This window comes from Cebus imitator, unplaced genomic scaffold, assembly GCF_001604975.1.
Source record: "Cebus imitator isolate Cc_AM_T3 unplaced genomic scaffold, Cebus_imitator-1.0 Scaffold64, whole genome shotgun sequence".
NCBI classification, from domain to species: domain Eukaryota; kingdom Metazoa; phylum Chordata; class Mammalia; order Primates; family Cebidae; genus Cebus; species Cebus imitator.
This window is the reverse complement of record NW_016107379.1, coordinates 5,580,668-5,592,942: the sequence shown is the minus strand read 5'-3', so window position 1 is coordinate 5,592,942 and position 12,275 is coordinate 5,580,668. Positions and strand designations below refer to the sequence as shown.

At 37.7% G+C, this 12,275-nt stretch overlaps 1 pseudogene; it reads left to right on the top strand.

Annotated features, from left to right (window-relative positions):
* Positions 1-4,032: 4,032 nt before the first annotated feature.
* On the top strand, positions 4,033-7,521 carry LOC108305579 (annotated as a pseudogene).
* The last annotated feature ends 4,754 nt before the right edge of the window (positions 7,522-12,275 follow it).

The window sequence follows — 12,275 nt, the reverse complement described above, 5'->3', positions numbered from 1 at the left end:
CTTTAATCCATCTGGAGTTAATTTTAGTGTAAGGTGTCAGGAAGGGGTCCAGTTTCTGCTTTCTGCACATGGCTAGCCAATTTTCCCAACACCATTTATTAAACAGGGAATCCCTTCCCCATCGCTTGTTTTTGTCTCGTTTGTCAAAGATCAGATGGTTGTAGATATGCTGTGTTGCCTCTGAGGCCTCTGTTCTGTTCCACTGGTCTATATCTCTGTTTTGGTACCAGTACCATGCTGTTTTCATTACTGTAGCCTTGTAGTATAGCTTGAAGTCCGGTAGTGTGATGCCTCCCTCTTTGTTCTTTTTGCTTAGAATTGACTTGACTATGCAGGCTCTCTTTTGGTTCTATATGAAGTTTAAGGTGACAAAACAGATTTTAAATGAACAAGGATCCAAAAGGACAAAAATGGGCATTATATAATGACAAAGGGTTCAATTTAACAAGAAGACTTAACTATCCTTAATATATATTTGCCCAAGAATGAAGCACCCAGATTCATCAAGCAAGTTCTTAGAGGCCTATGAAGAGACTTAAGCACACAATAATAGAGGAAGACTTCAATATCCTACTGACAGTGTTAGGCAGATCATCAAGAAGGAAAACTAACAAATGCATTTGGAGCCTAAAGTTGACAATTAACCAAATGGACCTAACAGACAATACTCCACCTAAAAACAACAAAGTATAAATTCTTCTAATCTGTCCTTGACACATACTCTACAAGTGACCATATACTTGGCCCATAATGCAATTCGCAACAAATTCAAAACAACCAAAATTATACCAACCACACTCCTGGACCACAATGCAATAAAAATAGAAATTAATACCAAGAAGATCTCTCAAAACCATATAATTATATGGAAATTAAACAATCTACCCCTGAATGACTTTTGGGCAAAGAATGAAATTAAGGCAGAAATAAAAGTTATTTGTAACCAATAAAAACAAAGACAAATCATACAAGAATTTCTGGGACATAGCTAAAGCAGTGTTAACTGGAAAGTTTATAGCACTAAATGCTTGCATCAAGAAGTTAGAAAAATCTCAAATTAACGACCTAACATTACAACTAGAGGACCTAGAAAAACAAAAGCAAACCAACCCCAAAGCTAGCAGAAGAAATAAAATAACCAAAATCAGAAATGAACTCAATAAAATTGAGATGTGAAATTGGTACAAAAGATCAATGAGACCAAAAGTTCATTCTTCAAAAGAATAAATAAGATTGAAAGATAGCTAATTAATAAAGAAAAAGAGAAGATCCAAATAAACACAATCAGAAACGACAAATGTGACATTATCATTGACCCCACAGAAATACAAAAACAAACAAAAAACCCCACAAAACCTTCAGAGACTAGGAACACTTCTATGTACATAAACTAGAAAATCTAGAAGAAATGGGTAAATTCCTGGAAACACACAACCTCCCAAGATTGAACCAGGAGGAAATTGAAATTCTGAAAAGACAAACAATGAGTTCTGAAATGAAATCAGTAATTAAAAAAAAAAAAAAAGCTATCAGCCAGAAAAAGCCTTGGACTAGATGGATTCACAGCCAAATTCTACTAGATGTACAAAAAAGAACTGGTATCAATCCTACTGAAACTAATACAAAAAGTTGAAGAGGAGGGACTCCTCTGTAACTCATTCTCTGAGACCAGCATCATTCAGATACCAAAATATTTCAGAGACAAGACAAAAAAAGAAAACTTCAGACCACGATTCCTGATGATTATAGGTGCAGAAATCTTCAACAAAATACTAGAAAACCAAATCTAGAAGCACATCCAAAAGCTAATTTGCCACAATCAAGTAGGCTTTATTCTTGGGATGCAAGTTTGGTTTAACATATGTAAATCATTAAATGTGATTCATTATATAAACAAGACTAAAAACAAAAAGCACATGATCATCTCAATAAATGTAGAAAAGGCTTTTGATAAAATTCAACATCTCTTCATTCTAAAATCCCTCAACAAACTGAAAATGAAAGAAACATACCTCAGAATAATAGATGCCATCTATGACAAACCCACAGTCAGCATCATACTGAAAGGGCAAAGACTGGAAGCATTCTCCTTGAGAACTATAACAAGACAAGAATGCCGACTTTCACCATTCCTATTTACACAGCACTGGAAGTCTCAGTTAGAGAAATCAGGCAAGAGAAAGAAATAAAAGTCATCCAAATAGGAAGAGAGGAAGTCAAACTATTTCTCTTCACAGTTGCTATTATACCTACAAAACCCTATAGTCTCTGCTCAAAGGCTCCTAGAACTGATAAATAACTTCAGTGAAGTTTCAGTATATAAAATCAATGCACAAAAATCAGAATCTTTCAATACACAAATAATGTCTAACCTGAGAGTCAAATCAGGAATGCACTTCCATTCACAATAGCCACAAAAGAATAAGATACCTATGAATACAGCTAAAAGGAGGTGAAATATCCTACAACAAGAATTACATAACACTGCTGAAAGAAATCAGAGATGACACAAACAAATGAAGAAACAGTTTGTGCTTATCAATAGGAAGAATCAATACTGTTAAGATAATCATACATCCTAAAGCAATTTACAGATTCAATGCTATTTGTATCAAAGTACCAAAGTCATTTTTCACATAATTCCAAAAATATTCTAAAATTATATGAATAAAAAAAGCCTGAATAGTCAAAGCAATCCTAAGCAACAAGAACAAAGCTGGAGGCATCATACTACCTGACTTTAAACTATACTGCAAGGTTACAGTAAGCAAAACAGCATGGAACTGGTACAAAACAAGACACATAGACGAATAAAATAGGTTAGAGAACCCAGAAGTTAAGCCGCACATCTACAACCATCTGATCTTTGACAAAGCTGACAGTAACAAGCAGTGAGGAAAATCCTCCCTATTGATTAAATGGTGCTGTGATAACTGGCTAGCCATATGCAAAAGATTGAAACTATGTCCCTTCCTTTTACCATATATACAAATTAACTTAAAATGGATTAGAGACTTAAATGTAAGACCAAAAGTTATAAAGACCCTAGAAGAAAAACTAAAAATTACCAATCTGGAAATAGGCTTTGACAAAGTTTTTATGACAAAGTCTCCAAAGGCAAGTGCAACAAAAACAAATATAGACTAATGAGATTGAATTAAACTAAAAAGCTTCTGCATGGCAAAAGAAACTATCAATAGAATAGTCAACCTACAGAATGGGAGTATGCATCTGACAAAGGTCTAATATCCAGAGTTTATAAGAAACTTAAAATCAACAAGTGAAAAACAACCTCTTAGAAAATGGGCAAAGGACATTAACAAACACTTCTCAAAAGAAGACAAACATGTGGCAACAAGTATATGAAAAAATGCTCAACAACACTGATCATTAGAGAAATGCAAATCAAAACCACAATGAGATACCATCTCACACCAGTCAGAATGGTATTACAAAGTCAAGAAACAACAAATGTTAGCAAGGTTGCAAAGAAAAGGGAACATTTATACACTGCTGGTGGGGATGTAAATTAATTCAGCCACTGTGGAAAGCAATTTGGAGATTTCTCAAAGAACTAAGAAATAGCATTTGACCCACAATCCTATTACTGTGTATATACCCAAAGGAAAATAAATCATTCTACCAAAAAGACACGTGCACCTATATGTTTATTGGAATACTATTCACAATAGCAAAGACATGGACTCAACCTAGATGTCCATCGATGGTAGACTGGATAAGGAAAATGTAGTTTATATACACCATGGAATACTATGGAGCTGTAAAAAACAAAATCATGTTCTTTGCAGCAACATGGATGCAGCTGGAAGCTATGATTCTAAGTGAATTAATGCAGAACAGAAAACCAAATACTGCTGGTTCTCACTCCTAAGTGGGAGCTAAATATTGAGTACACATGAACACAAAGAAGGGAACAATAGGCACATGCAAGGCAGCTCTTTTCCTCATTCCTCCACTTCCACTGCCTTTCACTATCCGGGGAGTGGCCACCACTGCAGCAGAGGAGTCAGGATGTTCAAGACGGCTGCCACGGAGACACAATCGCTGTGGAAACAGAGATGGAAGATGCTGATAATTCTGAAAAGAGTATAAATGAAGAAAATGAAGAAGTATCAGATGACCAATCTCAAAATAAGGACATTCATCACAAAAAAAGTATAAACATAGAGGTAAACATAAGAAACCTAAACATTCCTTGGAAGAAGACAAGGATAAAAAACATAAGCATAAACATAAGAAACACAAAAGAAAAGGGGTTATTGATGCTTCTGACAAGGAGGGTATGGCTCCAGCAAAAATAACTAAACTTGATGACAGATTTGCTAGAAGACTTGGAAAAACAGAGAGCCTTGATTAAGGCTGAACTTGATAAGGAGTTAATAGAAGGAAAGCTCCAATCTGGTATGGGGCTCTTTTTACAAGATTAAGAGTCTGGTTCTGAAGAAGGGGGAGATTCATGAAAATGCAAGAAATGGAAATAGGTCTAGTACTAGATCTTCAGGTACAAAGGGAAAACTTGAACTTATGGACAATAAAAATACTACAAAAACACAAAGTAAGAGTAGATCCAAAGAATGGACTAGGTATAGGTCTGATAACAACTAGGAGCAAGTCAAAGGAGAGAAAAAAGTCTAAAAGCCCATCAAAGAAATAAGTCTCAAGATCAAGCAAGAAAATTAAAATTCCCTACCCTTAGAAGGTCATCTTAAGAGAAGATTGGTAAGGCCAGATCTCCTACTGATGATTAAAACTGAAGATAAAAGTAAATAAAAAGATAGGAAAAATTCCCAATTATAAATTAAAGTAGAAGTCATGATCAAGGCAAAAAATCCACATCCCCAGTTGATTTAAGATATAATTCCAAAGACAGAGGTCATGGTCCATAAAGAGAAAATCAAAGCAGTCTGAAGCTGATAAAGAAAAGAAGCCAATTAAATATTCCTCTAAAGATGCTTCATCTGAAACAAGAAATAGGTCACCCAGTAGAAGAACTGGTGGTAGTCCTAAAAGAAGAAGTTTGCCTGCAAAATTCAGGTAGTCCTAAAAGAAGAAGTTTACCTCCAAATTTATTCTTGATAAATCAAGAAGAAGTAGGTCTCCACTTCTAAATGATAGAAGATCTCAGCAGAGCAAATCTCCCTCTCAAACACTGTCTCCTGGTAGAAGAGCCAAGAACCAATCCTTAGAAAGGAAACAAAGAGAGCCAGAGAGGAGATGACTTTCTTCTCCAAGAATACAACCTCAAGATGATAGCATAAATAGACGTAAGAGATCAAAAGGTGCCAGCCCCATCAATAGGTGGTCTCCAACCTGAAGAAAATCTCTCATTAAAAGGAGGTCTTGTTCCCCACTCAGATATAGCACAAAAATCAGGTCTCCAAGAAAAAGAAGCAGGTCTCCTTGGAAAAGGGACAGAGGTCGGAGGAGCAGATCACGCTTGAGAACGTGGTCTCGATCATGGGGTGGTTGTAGATGAAGGAGCCGAAGCAGAGTAAAGGAAGGTAAATTTAAAGGAAGTCTTTCTGAAGGAATGAAAGTTGAGTGGGAATCTTCATCTAATGATAACCTTGAAGATTTTGATGTAGAGGAAGAAGATGAAGAAGTCCTAACAGAATAGAGAAGAATCCAAAAGCAGGCAATTGTTCAGAAATATAAATATCTTGCTGAAGACAGCAATATGTCCATGTCATCTGAACCAAGCAGCCCCCAGAGCAGTACAAGAACATGATTATCTTCTCCAGATGACATTCTGGAGTGAGTAGCTGCTGATGTTAAAGAGCATGAATGGGAAAATGTTGATACATTTGAGGCCTCAGTGAAAGCCAAGCATAATCTAATGACAGTTGAACAGAATAACGGTTCATCTCAGAAGAAGTTGTTGGCACCTGATATGTTTTACAGAATCTGATACTGAGTTTGCCGCATATTTTGATAGTGCTTGTCTTCTGGCTGCTGGCAATGGATAAGGCTTCAAAGAGAATCCCAACCTCAGAGATACCTGTACTGATGCAGAAGGCTATTACCATGTGAACATAGGTGATGTCCTAGATGTCACAATGTGTATGGCTACACTAGGCAAGGTATATTCAGTAATGCTGTATGAGCCAGAGAGAAAACAAAAGCCAACCAAGAAGTGGCTGCAAAGATCATCAGAAATAATGAGCTCATGCAAAAGACTGGTTTAAAAGAACTAGAGTTCTTGAAAAAACTTTATGCTGATCCTGATGACAAACTTCATGGTGTGTGACTCTTCAGGCGCTTCTATCACAAACAGCATCTCTGTCTCATATTCGAGCCTCTCAGTATGAACTTACGAGAGATGTTATAAAAATACGGTAAAGATGTTGGTCTTCATATTCAAGCTGTAAGATCCTGTAGTCAGCAGTTTTTCCTGGCATTGAAATTCCTTAAAAGATGTGATATCCTACATGCAGCTATCAAGCCAGACGATATCCTGGTTAATCATCAAAAACTATTTTAAAGCTTTGCGATTTGGGGTTGGCTTCACATGCTGTGGATAATGATATTACAGATGATCTTGTCAGTAGAGTTTATCATGCTCCTGAAATCATGATAGGTAAAATCTGTGACTATGGTATAGATACATGGCCTGTAGGTTGTACCTTATATGAACTCTATACTGGAAAAATTTTATTTCCTGGCAAAACCAATAACCATATGTTGAAGCCTATGATGAATCTCAAAGGAAACATGCCAAATAAGATGATTCAAAAAGGTGTTCCTAGTGACATAGATACGCTGCCTAGTTTTTATTTACTAATTGCAAATGTTGAGGCCTCATTCTGAAAGTCCTTTGGTTTAAAGGTTAGACAACAAAATGAAATTTTTAACTATCTGTATGTCATTTTGAAAGTACTGCTTTATGGTAAAAGTATTTTATTTTTCATTTGTTCATTGTTTCAATTATTTGTGATCGTGTTGTCTTTCAATACAGGCATACACCTTCCACTCTTGAACAAAGCAGCTGCTTTTTAAAAGTGGTAATTGTTTCTTTTTATTTCTCTTGTAAATGAGGCTTTTCTTTAAGAATGTGACTTTAAAGTGTTGGCTATTGCATATAACAGTTGACACTCACTTCTTATAAAGTGAAGATTGTTCTACTGCATGTGATGTGGGCCATGCAGATTTCTGTATGTTCTCAGTATGTACCACTAGATAATAAAGTCTTTTGTGAACCAGGGAAAAAATTCACACAGGGACCTACTTGAGGAGGGATATTACCTATTGGGTACCATTGTTTACTACCTGGGTGATGAAATCGTTTATACACCAAGCACCAGCGACACACAATTTACCTGTTACACATCTGCACATGTACCCCTGAACCTAAAATAAAAGTTGAGAAAAGAAAAAACAAGAGGTTGGGTGGGGCTCAACAAATAAATTTATGCTTATAGTTAAATTAAAGAAACACTGGACAGATACTAAAGAAGTTATATAAGTTTTTACCAATATGAGGCTTTGGGAATAGGATGGCGTAGGTAGGAATAGAGGTAGGAATGACCTATCTGAATATAGACCTTTTAAATTAAATAAAAGTCACTCAAAAAGAAGAAAGTATATCATGTGACAGTTTCTTACAAATGAATGACTCCTTTTCATAATGATTGGATACAGGATGAGAGCTTGATTTTCAGTAAAATATTTTCTGCACTTAACTAGTGCTTTCCCTTCTCAACCTCAAGTTTTTTTTATTACCTTTGGAAAAATAATATTACTTACCTCAATACAATTCATTCTCAAAAACACTTATGGCAAGAATTTCTTTTTATTCTTCCAGGATTCTTCATTTCTTGTCATAGAAGCACAAAATCTCTGATTACGATGAAAATATTAACCAAAGCCAAGTTAAGACATTGGTGCACGTGATTATTTCCATTTGAAGGGCACAGACAAGAAGGAAGGAGGCAGGGTAAACATTCATTTATTCAAAAAATATTTCCTGAGTACTTGTTACATGCTTGGTTCTGAGGCAGCAGATAAGGAGGCATTTGCTCCCCTGAAGAAGTTTAATTGTGACATGAAAACAATGACAAATCAGTGTGAAGAGTATGATTCACAGGAAGCATTGTGTCCTGCAAGGCTGAGGAGCAGAGTCACCTCAGTCTTCGGGGGTGGGCTGTGGGAATGGTTCGGGCCAGGATCCTCAGAGTTGGTGACTTCTATGCTACCTGAAGGATGAGTGGGGTTAGAGGAAAGAGGTGTTTATGTGCATGCATGTGAAAAGCGTGTGTATATGTGTGCATATGTGTGTGCATGTGTGTACATGCGAATGAAGACCATTTTAAGAGGAAGGGAAACCATGTCCAAAAAGCCTAGAGAGAAGGATGGTTGTGTTACACTCAGAGAAGGACAAGGAGATCCCTTTGTTGAATGTAATGTCACTGGAAGCCTTTGAGGTCTAGGAGGGTTTCCTCGAGGATGTTACATTTGAGTTGATGGGTAAGAGATAATGGAGACAGTCAGCTAATCAAGGGGAAGAAGGGCAGGACTCTCTGAGTGAGAACCATATTCTGAACAAAGGCACAGAGGAAGTGAATGCCTGGTCCCTGCAGGAAAATACAAGTTGCTCAGTCAGACCAGAAAACAGATTGGAGTGGAGAAGGTGAGAGGAGGCAGCAGAGGTGGGGAGGGGATAGCTATGCTGGGTCTGCCACTCGCGAGCCTTGAATAAACTGGTTAACATTTCCCAGCCTCAGGTTTTTAAAAATCTTAAAGTTGGGACAATAACAATAGACCTGATGCATGCATTGTTGTGAGGATTAAATGAGAGAAACTTGTAGACCATCCAGCAGAGAGCTTGGTATATAGTAAGAGCTGAGTAAAGGGTAGATTTGATTATTATTCATCATTTTTCAATGGTGAATGTGCTGATTAGGAATCTAACCACTGTTTGCAGCCGGAGGTTTTGGAAATTCTTCTCTGAATTTTCCCAGAGTCCTTATGGGAGAGATCCTTGGCTGGGGACAGTGCCTGGCACATCATTGATGGTCAAAGGACAGAGGCAGAGGGGCAAGAGAGGTTATTCTTTGGGTTCTGACCGCAGGAATGAACCTCAAGAGAAATAGATGGGAAGGTTCTGCAGATGCTTGGTCTTTACTGGGAGATGCTTCTAACTCTTGATTGAGAAATTTCAGACATTTTTTTCTTGCAGCCCACTTTCATTTCTTGTTCCAATTTTAATCTCTTCCCTCTCCCTAACCTTCCCCCAACCCCGGAAATAAAAATGTGTATGTTGTGTAAGGAGGGAGAGGGTAAGGAAGGAGTGTTGTGCAACAGCTCTTCATTCAATGCAATACTGCTCTGCCAAAAGTTCTATTTGTGGTTTTTATCTTTCCAGTTGAGTGGCTGACTCTGGGGTATGTAGAATGTTTAACAAGACAGAAAGTTTTACGCCTTTAACCTTTACAAGCCAGAAGGAACCTCGAGGACAACCGGCCCATCCAGTTCCTACTGAGATTCAGACCACTTAGGATGGCTCTTTTCTGAAGGTTTTTGTGACCATTAGCTCAGGGCAGACGGGCCAGTCCACTATATTTAGAACTATCAGGGTCACCCTATCATCAAACATGAATGGGGTGGCAAGAACTCTGCATGGCTTCCTTACTTCTTTTTACAAATTAAGAAAAATGCCAAACCAGCTCTTGACCAAACCAGCTTTCTTTAGCTATTCCCTTAAAGTCACCCCATGTCCTGGCCATGGCAATTAACATGTGCCTGTACTTTCATCTTTCCTGCCTTCTTGCATTTGCCCAAGCTGGGCCCTCGGCCTGGACTGCCCTCTGCCACCTGCTCTTTTCCCCCAGGCTGGCTCCTATGCTGGCTGCTCCTTGTAATAGGCTCAGTCTGGGCTATTCTCTGTGGTCTTCCCCATATGTTCACTTTTTCCTTCCTAGCAGATGACCTTCTTTCATTCTGCCTACCTCTATTGTCCTGAGGTCTCAGATTAGCACTAACTGGAAGCTCACTGGGACAGAAATCCCACTGGAATTGTGTCTGTAATCCAGACACTATGGGTGTTTAGGGATTGGAAGACTAAATAAATGAGTTACTGAATAAAATAACTGACAGTAAGCTGAGAAGAACTACTGGAATATTTTTTTTAAGTTTCTTAGAACACTTTAGATAAAATTTTCTTGATATATTTTCAATCTTCATAACAGCGTAATACAATTTCATTAGAAAGTTTATTATTTAAACAATCATGTCAAAAGTAATGAATGTTTATTGTAGATACTTTCAAATTTACAGATAAGTAAGGAGCAAAGTACAGCCTCCTGTAATTTTGCACCTAGAGACAACCTACACTGAATGTTTTGACATACATGCTTACATTTCCTCAAACACATATGAATATATGAAATTTTAAATACTGTATAAACTATTTCATAACTTCCTTTAATGACTTATTACATCATAAAAATCTTTCTTGTCATTATTTTTGTTTTCACAGCTGCATGATATTCAACTGAAGACAAAACATTGTTTATTTAATGATTTCCCTGGATATAGGGTTTTTAGAAGGCTTCCAATTTTTTTCCTTTTTGTTGTTATGAGTAATGCCATCATGAGCATCTTTGCAGCTAAATATTTGTGCAAATGTATGTTTTCATTCTCCTTTTTAGGATGCCTTCCTAGAAATAAAATAGTGAGGTCAAAAGGCATACATGTAATTTTCACGACTTTTGATACAAATGGCCTCTTTGCTATTAAGGAAGATAGACCATTTATACTCCTATTGAAGTGACTCCTTGTCAACACCTGGCATTGCCATTATTTTTAATATTTGGCAATTCTTAGGTGAGTAGAAAATGGTATCTAATTTTAAGATGCAGTTCTTTGATGACTGACATTGAACATCCTATCTGTTGTGTGATTGTTTGCTTTTTTCTTGTGAATTACTTGTTCATTATCTTTGTCCGTGTTTCAGTTGGTGAGGTTTTATTTTCTAGTAGCAATTATAATACTAACACTGGGGCCCACTGTTTGCTAAATTCTATCATCTAATCCTTATAATAACTGTGTGAAAAAGTAGGAGGTCTTACTTCCTCCTGACACCACGTGTGTGGTGTCATTTCCAACACCACTCCCTCTCTCTGACACCACCTGGGTGTCCTCTAATTCAATTCAGTTCTGATACTACCTGAAGTTAGTGTCAGACTCTAAGGTTTAAGAGCTCAGTCTCATAAGACTGCCTCCATTTCAGATGGCAGTGGCAAGTACGGGGGTCATTCGTACTTCTGAGCAATGGCTATAAATTGGTGTTCCCATGACCCCTCTCCTCAGGTTTGATTATCTGCTAGAACTCAGGAAAGCACTTTATATTATTTTAACTTTTTTCTTTTTTTGCTCTCCTATAATTTTGTAACAGTGTATTGTAGCTCTTTTCTTTCGTCTATATTCCCCCTAAGAAACACATTTACTGTTACTGGTTTATTTAACATTTTTTTTTTTGAGACAGGGTCTCACTTAGTCACCCAGGCTGGAGGGTAGTGGTGCGATCATGGCTTACTGCAGCTTCAACCTCCTGGGATCAAGGAGGATCAAGTGATTCTCAGCCTTGCTAGGTAGCTGGGACTATAGGTGCACACCACCATGCCCAGCTAATTTTTTGTAAAGTTTGGGGTTTTGCTATGTTGGCCAGGCTGGCCTCCAACTCCTGAGCTCAAGCGATCCACCTGCCTTGGCCTCTCAAAGTGCTAGGATTACAGGTGTGAGACACCTTGGCTGGCCTGTTACTGGTTTATTTTGAAGGACACAAATCAACAACCAAACTTTCATAGACTGAGGTCTGAAAGGGTCCAGATTGCAGGAGGCTCTGTCCATGTTAGTTGTGGGGTGCCACTCCCCTGAAATGTGGATGTGTTCACCAACTTGGAAGCTCTCAGAACCCCATTTTGTTGAGGAGTTTTTATGGAGGGTTTTATTATGTAAGCATGATTGATTAAATCATTATGCATTGGTAATTGATTCAATCTTCAGCTCCTCTCCCCTCCCTGGAGGTTGGGTTGAAAATTCCAGGCTTTTAATCAAGGGTGGGTCTCCTTACTGAACAGCCCCCATTCTGAAGCTATCTAGGAGCCCACCAAGGGTCACCTTATAGAACAGAAACTGCTCCTATCACCTTCATCACTAAGGAAATTTCTAGGATTTTAAGGATGTCTGTGCCAGCAACTGGGGACAAAGACCAGTTTTTTTTTTTATTATACCATGGAAGGCATTTCCCTCATTTC